The sequence below is a fragment of the Camelus dromedarius genome, chromosome 8 (assembly GCF_036321535.1).
Source record: "Camelus dromedarius isolate mCamDro1 chromosome 8, mCamDro1.pat, whole genome shotgun sequence".
Classification (NCBI taxonomy): domain Eukaryota; kingdom Metazoa; phylum Chordata; class Mammalia; order Artiodactyla; family Camelidae; genus Camelus; species Camelus dromedarius.
Window position 1 is genome coordinate 46,927,940 of NC_087443.1, and position 15,052 is coordinate 46,942,991.

The following is a 15,052-nucleotide window of genomic DNA, read 5'->3' on the forward strand; positions in this document are numbered from 1 at the left end:
ATTAGAACTTATAAATGAATTTGGTAAACTTTCATGATACAGAATTAATATACAGAAACCTGTTGTACTTCTTATACACTATCAATGAACTATCAAAAAGAGAAGTTAAGAAAACAAATCTATTTATAACTGCATCAAAAGAATAAAGCACCTAAGAATAAATCTAACTGAGAAGGTAAAAGAGTTGTATGGTGAAAACTAGAAGACATTAATGAAAGAAACTGAAGACAACAAAAACAATTTCAAAGATACTCCATGCTAATGAATTGGAATAATTAATATTGTTAAAATGACCATACAACCAAATTACAGATTCAGTGCAATCCCTGTCAAAAGGGCACATTTCACAGAACTAGAACAAATTATTCCAACATTTGTGTGGCAACACAAAAGACTGACTAGCCAAAGCAATCTTGAGAAAGAAGAACAAACTTGGAGGTACCATGCTTCCTAATTGCAAGCTACACTACTAAGCTATAGTAATCAAAACAGTAGGTACTGGCACAAAAGCAGACACATAGACCAGTGGAACAGAATAGAGAGCCCAGAAACGAACCCAGGCTTATATGGTCAGTTGAGCCATGAAGCGGAAGCAAGGAAATACAGTGGGGAAAAGACAGCCTTTTCAATAAATAGTTCTGAGAAAACTAAACAGCTACATACAAAAGGCTCAAACTGGACTACTTTCTCACATCATATACAAAAAATAAACTCAAAATGGATTGAAGACTTAATGTTTAAGTCCTGAAGCTCTAAAATGCCTAGGAAAAAATACAGGTATTAGGCTCTTTGATATCAGTCTCAGCAATGTTTTTTCAATATGTCTCCTCAGGGGATGGAACAAAACTCAAACTGAACAAATGGGCTACATCAAACTAGAAACCTGTGAAGGAAACTACTAGCAACAAAAAGGCAGCCTATTTAATGGGAGAAGATACTTGCAAATGATATCTGATAAGGAGTTAGTGTTCAAATACACAAAGACACACACAACTCAACATCAGATGAACAAACAATCCCATAAAAAATGGGCAGAGGAACTGAATAAACATTTTTCCAAAGAAGATATAGAGATGGTCAATAGACACTTGAAAAGATGCTCAACTCACCAATCATCAAGGAAATAAAAATCAAAACCACAATGAGATATCACTTCATACCTGTCAGAATGGCTACTATCAGAAAGGCAACAAGTAACAAGCGCTGGAGAGGATGTGGAGAAAAGGTAACCCTCATGCACTGTTGGTGGGATCATAATTTGCTACAGCCACTATGGGAAACAGAATGGAGGTTCCTCAAAAAATTAAAAATAGAACTGCCATATGATCTGGCGATTTCACTTCTGAGTATTTACACCAAAAAACCCTAAACACTAATTGCAAAGGATAGTAGCATTATTTATAATAGCCAAGATATAGAAGCAACCTAAATGCCCATCAATAGACAAATGGATAAAGAAGATGCTGTGTGTGTGCGCGTATAAATGAAACAAACAAAACCAAACAAGATGAGACTCATAGATACAAAGAATAAATGTGTGGTTGTCAGAGGATAAGACGGTGGGGGTGGTGAAATAGGTGAAGGGGTTTGAGAGGTAAACCTCTAGTTATAAAATAAATAAGCCAGAGGGATGTAATATACAGCATAAGGGACATGGTGAATAATATTTTATGGGGACAGATGATTACTAGACTTCCTGTAGTGATCATTTTATAATGTATGCAAATACCAAGTCACTGTGTCGTGCACCTGAAACTAACACAATACTGTACGTCAACTATATTTCAGAAAAGAAGAGGAAAGCTTACATAGGAAGCCTGGGTTCTCATCCTGGATTTTTCACTAATAGGTTTATTATTACTCATATAACCTCAGTGGGCCTCAGGCTACCTCTCAGAAAAAGGCGGCCAAACTAAATTACATCTAAGGGTTCTTTCCAGCTGGAAAATTATATGAATCTGCAACTTGACATAGTAAATACGCATTTTTAAAGCACATTCATTATCTTTAACTTTATGCAAATAGCCCAACAAACCTGCAGCAATAGCTTGGGCCAAAGGATAAAGGGGGAATTGCCCAAATAACACAAAGGTAGCTTAAAAAAACATGATGATTCACTCTGGAAGCATGACCTGGCATTTACAGTACATGCACATTCTATTGGGAAGTGGTTTTATCTGCCCTGTTCTCCCAACCCCAACACCTGAAGGGGATCTGCTTCGTACCTGTTGTATTCTCTGTATTACTAATTTTCAAAGACTATGCACTGGACAAATAGCAGGAGCTTTCCCAGAAGAGCATTAAAACAGGCCCTAAGGCATAAGGGACTCTAGGCAGAGTCGTCATAATTATAATAGCTGGACAGCAGCAGAACAGGAATGGCAAATATTTTCTCTAAACAAAACAGCACACAGTTTAATCAGGCCATCCATGTTATGTGGGATGGCATAAAGTCATTTCTTTCTTTTTGGCTGAGAGGAAATAGTTTTTTTAGTAATCCAGAAACACCAGCCATAGTCCGTATTGTAAGATTTAAGCAGCCCACATTTAATTCAAATTGAGGTAACCTACAGAATTCATGACAAGGTCTATAGTGAAAAGTTCTATACGTGAAGAAGGCAAAGAGGAAGGAAGGGAGGAAGGATGCTCAAGAAAGAGAGAAAGCAAGCCCCAGATTGAGAGAGCTTTCACGTCCTGTTCTATAAGATAAACTGCAAACCGCAGGAGTGTGCTTTTCTCCACTCCGGTTACAGTTCTCAACCACATTCACCAAATCAGCGAAAGACCTATCATAAAGCTTTAACAACCAAGAGAACCAGTCACCCAACTATTAAGATTCTCTTGACAAGCGTAAGCACTAGGTTGTTCTGTCTCCATCATTTTCCAATATTCATCTGTTGCCAGACAACGCTTCATAGCCTATCAGATACTGGCTTCAGCCTCTACCTTCAGAAAACAACTTAAACAGTTAAGTTCTGCAGCAGTTGGTACAGTAATAAAGCTGGACCAGAGTATAAAGTAGCTATGAAATCATCATAAAATTGAAAACGAAAAAAGGTATGAAGTTTCTGTACATTAAACACCTGGATATTTAGATCCACACTGAAGTAGCTTTACAATTACTCATGAAGAAAATAAAAACATTTAGTGTAAAACGAAGTTTTAGCATAGGAAAACGTACACTAGAAAAAGTTACTGTTTAGCGAGAGATCATAACTCTCAGTAGTTGCTGGAGCTGGGGTAGGAATGGAGAGTATTTGCAAATACTCCACAGGGACTCTTATTAAAAGCAGAGGAAATGTTCTAAAATTGGATTGTGGTGGTGACTGTACAATTTCGTGGTATATAGAGTATACTCAACAAAGCTTTTAAAGACTTCTTTTAAAAAGAAGAAAAAGCCAGAGAAGATGTGTATCTATATTTTCTAGTTCTTATGTTTATTAATTGTGAAAATGGTTATATTTTAACTTTGTTTTAAGAAACTAGATGTCAGAAATGCATTTATTTCTATGCTTATCTTTACCCCTTCAATAAGAGTTCCCCAATTAATCAAAACTATATTTCATTTTTACTTGCGTTTCTGTAAACTATTAACATTTTTATTAAAAATTTTTTTAATGATTTCTCTATTTGCTATCTATTCAAAGGCCTAAATTAAAAAAAGGCATGTCCAAAAAAAAAGGTGTGACTGTGGGTCATTTTAAGTAAAATGTACATAATTATCACAAAATTCTTAAGACTTCTCTAGTCAAAATAATATGTATTTTGCTGGGTAATGTCTTTTATTATTTTAAGACTGTACAAACTGTAATCATACCCAAGTTCATGTAACGTTCTGGAGCTTCATTTTCCTCACTTATGAGAATAAAATCATATTACCTTATTAGACATGGATATTTTAAGACCAAATCAGACAGTGTATGAAACTACTTTGAAAATTAAAAAGTGCTACGTAAGAACTATAATCATTATTACCATGATATCCAAGATATGTGGGAGTGTTAATTAAAATGGATGCTTATAAGTAGTATGTTATTACAATTCATAACTAAATCTGTTCTTAAATTAGCTGTTTCAACACCTGAACAAAAAAAAGGAATAGGAAAAATGTTTCTGAATTTAAGGAAATTTTTCTTTGACAAAGAAAAAGCAGTGCTGTAGCTCTGACTCTGCTTTTTTGGATGTGACGTGCTAATGTGCCCATATATTCAGGAAGAACTGACTTACTACATTATTGAAAGTGAAATTTTTTTTAAGTGCACAGAAAGCATTTCTACAAAGTAGTATTGGATTGTACTCCTCAACATTTCCTAACTCAAAAAACCAACCAAAAAACCCAAACCTGGTAATTATTATGTGAGAATTACTGAATTACAAACATTAACCATAATCTTAATTAAAATCTTCTGTTTTTCATCTGTTGTTAAAATCTCTTCTCACTAGTTATCCACAGTTTTTTATTACTTACCTTTCTCTCGGTATCACACAATAATATAATTGATTTCTTTTAATCAGTATCTAAAACTTAAGAAATAACAGCATCTGGCTTGTCCCAGAGGATACACAAGGAAGAGAACACAGGGAGTGTTCAGTCTGCATGAGGCATGTCCAGCTGACACAGAGAATGCAAAGGATGGCCTGTGACTTTAATAGGGACGTCAGAGTTGGAAAACTATTCAGCTGCGAGCATAGAGGCATGCTCCTGGTGTACAATTTCATGGTTAAGATTTTATGTGTAAAACTTTTTTCATACATAAACACCAAATTATTCATACATATGGTCAGGTATATCATTTTTAGAACAAAGGAACATAGAAAAGTAGCCTAATTCATTTTTATCTATGCTTTTTCATTTGATTCCTTCTGCCATTTGTACAAATGATAATCAAGAGAGAGTCTCTCTTCTTTGCATACTTGTTTTTCTTCCCAAAGTCACCTCAACCTCTCATCAAAAATGTCTATAATCTGAAAGAGGCAAGAATGTACAATGGAGAAAAGACAGCCTCTTCAGCAAGCGGTGTTGGGAAAACTGGATAGCAGCATGTAAATCAATGAAGTTAGGACACTCCCTCACTCCATACACAAAAATAAATTCAAAATGGCTTAAAGATTTAAATATAAGACAAGACATGATAAATCTCCTAGAAGAAAACATAGGCAAAACATCTTCTGACATAAATCTTAGCAATGTTCTCCTAGGTCAGTCTACCCAGGCAATAGAAATAAAAGCAAAAATGAACAAGTGGGACCTAATTAAATTTATAAGCTTTTGCACAGCAAAAGAAACCATAAGCAAAACAAAACGACAACCTATGGAATAGGAGAAAATATTTGCAAATGATATGACTGACAAAGGCTTAATATCCAGAATATATAAACAGCTCCTACACTTAATAACCAAAAAACAAACAACACAATCCAAAAGTGGGCAGAAGACCTAAGCAAGCAATTCTCCAATGGAGACATACAAATGGCCAATAGGCACATGAAAAAATGCCCAATATCACTAATTATCAGAGAAATGCAAATCTAAACTACAATGAGATATCACCTCACACCAGTCAGAATAGCCATCATTCAAAAGTCCATGAACAATAAATGCTGGAGAGGGTGTGGAGAAAATGGAACCCTCTTACACTGTTGATGGAAATGTAGTTTGGTGCATCCATTATGGAAAACAGTATGGAAATTCCTCAAAAAAACTAAAAGTAGACTTAACATATGATCCAGCAATCCCACTCCTGAGTATATATCCAGAGGGAACTCTAATTTGAAAAGATACATGCACCCCAATGTTCATAGAAGCACTATTTAAATAGCCAAGACACGGAAACAACCTAAATGTCCATCAACAGATGACTGGATAAAGCTGTAGTGTATTTATACAATGGAATACTACTCAGCCATAAAAAAGAATAAAATACTGCCATTTGCAGCAACATGGATGGACCTAGAGATCATCATTCTATGTGAAGTAAGCCAGAAAGAGAAAGAAAAATACCATATGATATCACTCATATATGGAATCTAAAAAAAGGGGGCAAATGAACTTATTTACAAAACAGAAACAGACTCACAGACATAGAAAACAAACTTAGGGTTACCAGGGCGGGGAAGAGGGTGGGAAGTGATAACTGGGAGTTCAAGATTTGCAGATACTAAGGAATATATATAAAATAAACAACAAGTTTATCTTGTATAGCACAAGGAACTGTATTCAGTATCTTGCAGTAATTTATGGTGAAAAAGAATATGAAAATGAATATATGTATGTTTCTATATGACTGAAGCATTGTGCTGTACACTGAAATTGACACAACTTTGTAAACTGACTATACTTCAATAAAAATATACTTTAAAAAAAGGCTATATACCTACAATGATTCAAGACTGCTTACTGAAATGTGCAATTTAAGCATATTTCTCTTTCCTACAGTATTTGTTACATAAACCTTATTTCATTTAGTTGTGATTATTAAAATTGATTTTTATTACTTATATTTTATTTTCCTTCACCAAATAATCAAATATTTTGTTTCCCATAAGATTTAATTTCTATTACCATAATCTCACTCATACAAGGAAATACTACATGCAGCAATTTTAAACTTGCTTACATATTTCTAAATTGATCACTTGAATATTTCACAGAATTCAATGAATTCTAATACTTAAAGCACGCATAACCTAAAACTTCACATAGATGGGGTTGAGTATAAGAAGTGGACAATTTAATTTCTTTCATGTATTGACTGTGAAGGTTTAAAATGAGTTGAAATGAAACAGAATCATATTGCAAAATTCAACTCTCTGAGATGCGATCAGATTAACTCATGAGAGTGTTTGCATTCTAGTCATACTTTTGAAATGTTAGACATAAATAACTATAATTTTTAACTGTTACATACTGGAAGATTTTTAATCAAATAGCTTATAATCAGATCTTAAAATCTTAATATATGCTATACTCAAACTTCACCCTTTCTGATATTAAAAAGAAAATATAATTTCTTTTTTACTTCAAAATTTTCACAGGATTTGGTACTTCAAACGTAGATAAGCCAGTTCAACACATGTTTACTGTTTTTTTGCTTATGCTAACTTCATCTATGAAAAGCAGTTACATTAAACATTTAAATTGCTTTGTTCATGTGGATGTGGAATCTGAGATTACAACTGTGGCAGGACAGTGGTTCTCACTAGTTTAGCTTCTTACTTTTTGAGTATTAATGAGCTCCCTCTTCTTACTGTGAACTTGCAAGGCAGTTAGCTGGAGCTGGGGCTAAGATCCAAGACATCTGGCCCAGAAAATCTCCTGATCTCTTAGCCCAGTGTTTAATCTATTATGTGGTATATATCCCTGGCAATGGGGGATGGTAGCATGTGGGACAGAGTATGAATTAGCAATAAATCAAATGTATACAGTTGACAAGCTACACTGAAACATACAGAATCATCTTTTCTTATGTTTATCTCCAGAAAGCAAAATAAATCATTTCATTTTCTTTAAGAGGACATGGCTACTTTCAACACTACTAACATACACAAGGAGACAGTTTTTCCCTTCTTCATGGAAGGGATCTCTCTTTGAAAGTGTTTACATAAAATTTTCAGGGATGTGGAATATATCTTGGCACAGGGTGAACTACCTTATTCAGAAGAGAAATTATGATGTTTACTTCTGGGAGCAGCGCCACCTAAAAATAGACCGTCCAGTCACCCTATAGCGTATTCTTTTATTTCATGGGGGAAATTCAGAGCTGACACTGTTTATTCGCTTTCCTCACTTGACCTAATGCCCCCAAATGCCAAATGCCTTCAAGTCTAATTTCCTTTAAGAATATAATTAAACTCTATCAATTGGTTATCTAATATTTCTCATTGCTCCCTCACACAGCTTTTAATCAGGGCACTTGCTTTGGTGTCCCGTGAAAACACGTGGCCTTCCCTGTTGTAACCTTTTCCTGGAATGGCCTTTCCCCTGAATGGCCTTTAATCATCTGTTCACTTAATTCCCAGCCTATTCTCTGAGCCCTGGCTTGAGTTCTGTGCCTTCTCAGGGCCTCTCTACATCAACAGCTCCAAATGCTCCCTTTTTGAAAGGCCGAGAACCCTTCTGCAAGATTTAGAATTTAATACAATATTAAAGGAGGTCATTTGATATCATCCATATGTATTAATCTTATATTCTTAGTTAGGAGAAGGCAAGAAATTCTTTGCAGGCAGGAATCATACCTGATATTTCTATATCTCAGAAAACTATTTAGGAATTTTTTAGTAGATAATTTTTTGCTGAATGTGATGTGACCATAAATTCACTGGGTTAAAAAAATCAAATTTATGTCACAGAGAATAAAAAGGTGAGTGACTACACTGTTAATTGGCAATAAAACAATTCATCCAAAATTTATTCAAAGCCTTGGAAAGACATGTCCAGTACCTTCTAGATTTACAGTTGTCCCTTAGTATTCTTGAGGGATTGGTCCCAGAACCCCTGTGGGTACTCAAATCCTCAGATGCTCAAGTTCCTCACATAAAATGGCATAATATTTGCAAAGAACCTATACACATCCTCCCGTATACTTTAAATCACCTCTAGATTGTTTCTAATACCTAGTACAGTGAAAATGCTATGTAAATAGTTGTAAATACAATGTACATAATTTCTGGTGCACGTCAAATTCAACTTCTGCTTTTTGAAACTTTATCAAATATTCTGGATCTGAGGTTGGTTGCACACATGGATGTGAAATCCATGAATACTGAGGGCTGACTGTACACTGATCTTTCTAGAATAACTTGCAGATTTAGAGGAGGAATTGTTAACATTTTACTTTACTATAGGACACTAATTTCAAACAAAAAAATCTTCATTTTAATAGATAATTAGTATATAAAAGTCCTATAATTTCAAAAGATGTGTAAGAAGGTAATTGTTCTATTTGTTATTCATGTAGTCTAAATTGTGTTGCTACTATCAATGTGCTAAAGAAAATATATTCTACAGTAATAAGATGGACTGATGCATATTTTACTTTATTTGCATATGGCAAAGTAGAGATAAATTTTATTACTTGTGATTTCTGCTCAGACACTATCTTGTGGTTGGACACTTCAGGCATTACAGTATGCAGGCATACCTCCTTTTACTCTGCTTCATTTTATCGCACTTTGCAGATACTGTATTTTTTTCCCCCAAATTGAAGTTTTGTGGCAACACTGTATTGAGGAAGTCTGTCAATTCCATTTTCCAACAGCACTTGTTTACATCGTGTCTCTGTGTCACATTTTGGTAATTCTCCCAATATTTCAAGCATTTTCATTATTATTATATTTGTTACAGTGATCTGCGATCAGAGCTCTTTGATGTCACTTCCATGACTTGATGAAGACTCAGCTATGATGGTTAGCATTTTTAAGCAATGAAGAAAGTCTGTATATTGTTTTTTAGACATAATGCTTTTGCATGCTTTATAGACTACAGTATAGTGTATACATAACTTTTATACTCACTGGGAAACCAAAAACTTCCTGTCCCTTGTTTTATAATGACATTGGCTTTATTGCAGTGGGTCTGGAATCGAACCTACAATCTCTCTGAGGGATGCCTGTGCTGAGACTGTGCTTGTCATGTTCCATTAGCATTTATCAAATTGGCTTTTCATTAGCTATCTAAATAACTTATTTTCTTAGAAATCAGTGCTATTTATGACAATTAATAATTTGTGTCAGTTTTTATTCTTTTGAAGAATCGATATAAATGAGGATGATGTATTAATAATGAACCAAGTAGGGTAAGCCTAGAGAAAAGGCTATGTTAAAATGAGGCAATCTTTGAGTTTTCAACCAGTGTAGAGTCCTTAGTCACTTTGGTTACAGAGGACACTTGACTTTAGGACAGCAGGGTTCCCCCAGGCATCCTCTGCAGCGCAAATCACTGTGGGCGCAAATGGCAACGCTGCCCAGCAATCCCACAGCTATTCTGTTTCACTGTTGTGTGGCCTGGCAGTAAGATGCTCTTGAAATGTTTTCATCTTACATAGGATTTCCCTTTGGAGTTAAGCTTTTGCTTTTCATAATGATGAAACAAAACTCTGTTGGCTGAGTAATAGGTTCATCACCTAATATCTTGCTTAGTCATCTCTTAGTCCCCCCCCCCCTTTTTTTTTTTATAAGTTGGTTTACGTAGCCTTCCAGGCCACTGGCATGTGACTCACAGTGACCAAGCAGCTGGCCAGACTGCCCCCAGAGTGGTAAGGATGCTCACATATACAGCACACAGACCCTGTTACGCAAATGTGGCTGCGAGTTGGCAGGGTTCTTACAACTTGTTACTGCAGTCCCCCCTTCTGGGCAGTCCAAATGAGAGGTGACCTTTGTCCTCCATTTGGCAAGAGCCAGACCCTTCTTGGGCCCCATTGGGGTGCCATGGTTTAAGGAGATTGGAGAAACTGGATATGATTTATCCGTTTGCAACAAAAAAGATTTCCTACTGAGAGGTTAAGAGGTGGGGCTTTACTCTTTAGAAGAGAAATGGGTAAGTAAGAGCAGACTACTTCAAGCGCACAAAGGTTTAGTGTGAGGAAGATTGAAAATTGTTTCCCATCTCCACTCATGAGAGATCAGAAAGTCAGGAGCTTTAGTGGTTTGGGGGAATTTAACAGAAGCTATCACTGTAGGTCGTTTGAAAACCTTGGGCTCTTTCTAATATTGGAGAAATGCTTGTACTCCCAGGATTTGGCTTAACATTGGGAGATTAAAGAGTAAAATTATTCCGTTCCCTTCCTTTTCTATATGGATAGTTGAAAATGAGAAGTGTATCATTATCATATTTTAATAACAAGAACAACATTGCCAACACTTACTGACCTACAATGTGTGAAGCACTATTTTGGGGATTTTAACTCATTTAATCTTTGCAGCCTATGAGACACATATTCTATTATTATCCTCATTTTAGAGATGAGGAAACTGAGGCTCAGATGGGGTAAGTAAATGACTAATCATATACGGTTGGTAAGATCTGAATCCATAAAGTCTGATTCAGAGCTCTAGCTTTTAGCTACCATGTGATACTGTCTGATTTCTGCCCCCGCCCCCTTCACAGATGTTTTAACACTAAACTAGGGGCAGGAAAGGATTCAGAAAAAATACATTCTCTGAAGGTTTGACAGTAGAGGTGAACAGCAGATAATCATAGCATCTATTCTGTATTTATGTCTAATGCAGGTTCTTGGATTCTACAAGACTTTCTTTTAAAACATAGGTGTACATGCAACCAGAAGTAACACGTTTGATTTTATAATGGTGGCTGGTGGTGGTAAGAATATAAATAGTTTTAGAAGCCAGAATGATAAAAAAAAAAAAAAAATTCTAGTTAAAAAAACAAAAACAAAAACAAAAAACAGTAGTTCTGGGCAATGGCAACAGCAACAGCTCCGTCAGTGACTGTGTGGTCTTAGGTGCCCTCATATGCATCATTCCTGACTTCTTTCCTATGAAATGTGGATCAGGCCTCTCAGGGTAGCTAGGAAGGTGAAGTTATATACTGGATATGAGAGCAACTGGAAGATTATAAAGCTGGGTTCAAACGAAAAGCTTGATTATTTTAGTAAGAAAGTAACACCAGTGTATTTGAACCATCCTGCAGTAGTCTGATTTTGCAGGAATGCACCATATGCTGTGGGGGTTATTTATGTTGATCCCTTAACTCTCCCTCTGTCTTAGAAATGCTGCCTCCTCCAGGAAGGCTTGCTCCTCTCTGCACTGAGCATGTGCTGCTCATACTTGGATTGCGGGTTTACGTATTAGCTTGTTTGACCGTCTCTCCCAGGAGACTGTGAGTCCCTAGAGGCACTGTCTACTGAGCGTGGTATGTCCCAGCAGAGAGCTCACTACATAAATACATAATAAATTATGTAGAAAGAATATAATCCAAGAAGACAGAGATTATGTTTTCCATATCATCACTTCTAAATTTTACATATATAAAGTATGGTGCTCTGCTAGAGGAGGCACTGAATTGCTGAATAAATAGATTACACATATAATATTTAAAGCATCCATCACCCAGCACTGCTAGTTTTAAGTCTGGCTTGTACCAATCTACTCTGAAAAGTAAGTACATACCTCTCTGACAAGAGCAAAGTAAAGTAAAGTAAGAATGCGACCATAAAGCAATGGGACTAATTTTCACTTGTAATCAGTAAAATCAATCTCCTTATTTTACAGTCACGCCTTGTAAATTAACAGGATTATCTAGATGTCTTATAGCAGTCCTTATAGCTTTAACAAGTAAATCACATATTAAAAAGCTGAGTTCTTTAGCTGAAGGTGCTATTATGAATGGAGTGTGGTCTTCTGGAAGACATTCTGTAAACAGCACTGAATAAATTTGAAAGCCCATTCTTCAAAATAAAACACGTGCAGAATATGGTATATATCAGATCACAAGAAGGAAAGCAGTATAAATGACTTCCTGTAGGTAATGGGTGTGGACAGGACATGTCTGGTACTAAACTAGCTAAAATCGGTTATGCTAAAAATATTTATGAAATAGACTGAATAACTTTTGATCAGAATTTCCATTTATGTAAGACTTTTACTTCAAGCTTCTAATCTAATCATTAAACAAATATTTAGGTCTCTATTATGTGCCAAAATTATGTACTAATCTCCAAAAGTTGGCAGTAAACTATTTAGCAATTCTTCAGCCTGAAGCATACCCCTGCACCTAAATTCATCTAAATTGACATGTTATAAAAAGTAAGAAATGCTAAGACGTCTTTTAAAGGGTGTTACATTGAGCAAGAGAATATAAACAGTCCTAACTTAGTTCTAACAGGAAATGGGGTTCACAAACTCAAATTTCTTAATTATTCATATCCAAGAGTTTATAATCTTAAAATCTACACCTGGGGAATTAAAAAAATACTATTATAAAATTAAAGTACAACTTTTGATCATTTTTATGTCATTTATCAACATTACTACTGAACTAAGGATTGATAAGTTCAGTGTCTGAATATTACATACTGGGTGTTAACATGTTCAGTACTGGGTATACATATGTAAAATGAGTCCGTGGGAAGGTTATATTGCTTAAAAATAGCACTCTATAATATCAATACAATTATCTCACATGCACCATTTTGCAGAGGGGAATGAAGAAAAAAATTCTGGAATCACGACAGAGCTGGGCTCTGCCTAGATCATCCTACCTGTGAATGGTGTGGGTCCTACTCTAACGGTACACCTGGGCAGTCACCACTGCCCTCATGGTGATTTGCTATACACTATGGCAATGGTATGTGTGGTTACAAAGTATTGAGGCGAAACTCACAATTCTGGCATCACTGAATACATGTAAAAATGAGCGATCACAGATTATTTTTCCTACCCAGTAATTAATATTATCTGGCAGTTAGTAAGCAGTAAAAATTGGGGGCAATGGATTCAAGGGTAATAGTGATCATTTCAATGGCTTGTCCACATTGAATAGTGAAGACAATCTGAGTATTCTGATCATTTCATAGTGTTTGGGAAGTGCAAGATTACACTTCAGAGGTTAAGGACATGCATCTCCACCCTTGATGTACTGGTTGTACCTAATAACCCATTATGGATTTATCATTCAGCAATGTAATTAGAGTGTCTGTAAACAGGGTTATAGCTCCAACCTAAATTCATCCTTGAGGTTATGATTTCCCTGAGTCTATAAACATTTGTGTAAAAGAGTGAAATACAATGTCCATGAGAAGAAAATTAGACTGAACTACTTTTGACTATCTCTCCTGTGATGGAGATTAAATAGAAGTATGTGTGTACTCAAATACACACATGCATACAAACACAGTCTTTTTAAACTGCATTACCTTTTATACACCCATTTTGAACCTTCCTTAATTTTGTGGTTATTTGTGCCTCCTCACATATTTTTGAGGGAATTTGCTGGAAGAGTCCCACTATCAGCTTGGCGTTTGATTATTCAGCTTGAAGTGGTTTCAGTGTCTGAATGATTTCCCATATTTCAGAAATTCTGAGTAGATTCCTATATTTCATAGGGTAGCTCACTGGTAACTTAAAGGTTCCCAACTTGAAGTTATCAGAACTCCAGGAGACCGCAAAGTTATAATATTGATTTTTTTGGTCAACTAAAACGGCAATTTATTGTCGAGTCTTTAAAAATTATTTAAGAAACTGTAACCATCATAAAATTAATCTCTAGGAACTTCTGTCCTTTAGACTGCTTCATTCACAGAGGGGTTTAGACATATACAACTACATAAATAAATACATCAGACAATAAACCCTTCATGGCAAGGAGCTCTACCCTCTGTCCTGTTTATATGTCCCAATACCCCTAATGTAGAGCACTGTCACTAAATCTTCATTAGCAATGTGAACAGGTATACTATCACAAAAAATCAGTGTTCTTGACAAACAAATCTAAGACTGCATTAGTTGGCAGGATTCAGAAAAGCAAGAGGTTCTTCTAGGCCCTCACTTGATTCTTCACTCGTATAAGTGAGAATACTTAGATTCCCAGAGGTGCACTATGAAGTCAGAAGGAGTATTACTCCAGTAGTATATCTCCAGCCAGTGTTAGGAGAAGCACAAAGCAAAGTCAGTGAGACACTTTCTTGTCTAATATTTAAGTAAATAACCTTTTTTCTGCTTGTCAGAGTAAGAAATCCCAGCTGCAACACAAATGGACAAAGATAAAGAAAAAATAGCAGTGGGTCAGTCTACTTTTATGGAAGGGGATTTCTCCAGTCTCCTGATGGCAACAGTAACTATTTACTGAACTGTACACAGTCTCAGGGAGTTCCTCACATACTGTACTGGTGTCTGATATCAGGGACTCCTCCACATTCAGGAGAGGTGGAGATTAATCTGCAATCTCAAATAGAGTTTTCAGCCACACAGTCTTGGAATGCAGCAACTCAGTCAGCAGAATACATCTTTTTCTAATTTTTGTTGCACTATGTCAGTTTTTTAAAATTTATACTTTAAACAAAGGCAGAATAGAGCACATGCTTTCATTTGGTTT

The 15,052-nt window shown here is 35.7% G+C and overlaps 1 protein-coding gene across 2 annotated transcripts in view; it reads right to left on the minus strand.

Moving 5' to 3' along the window:
* The window catches only part of PRKG1 (protein kinase cGMP-dependent 1), a 1,104,481-nt gene that overhangs the window by 20,489 nt on the left and 1,068,940 nt on the right, over positions 1-15,052 (minus strand). The gene's annotated exons all lie outside the window — the stretch shown is intronic.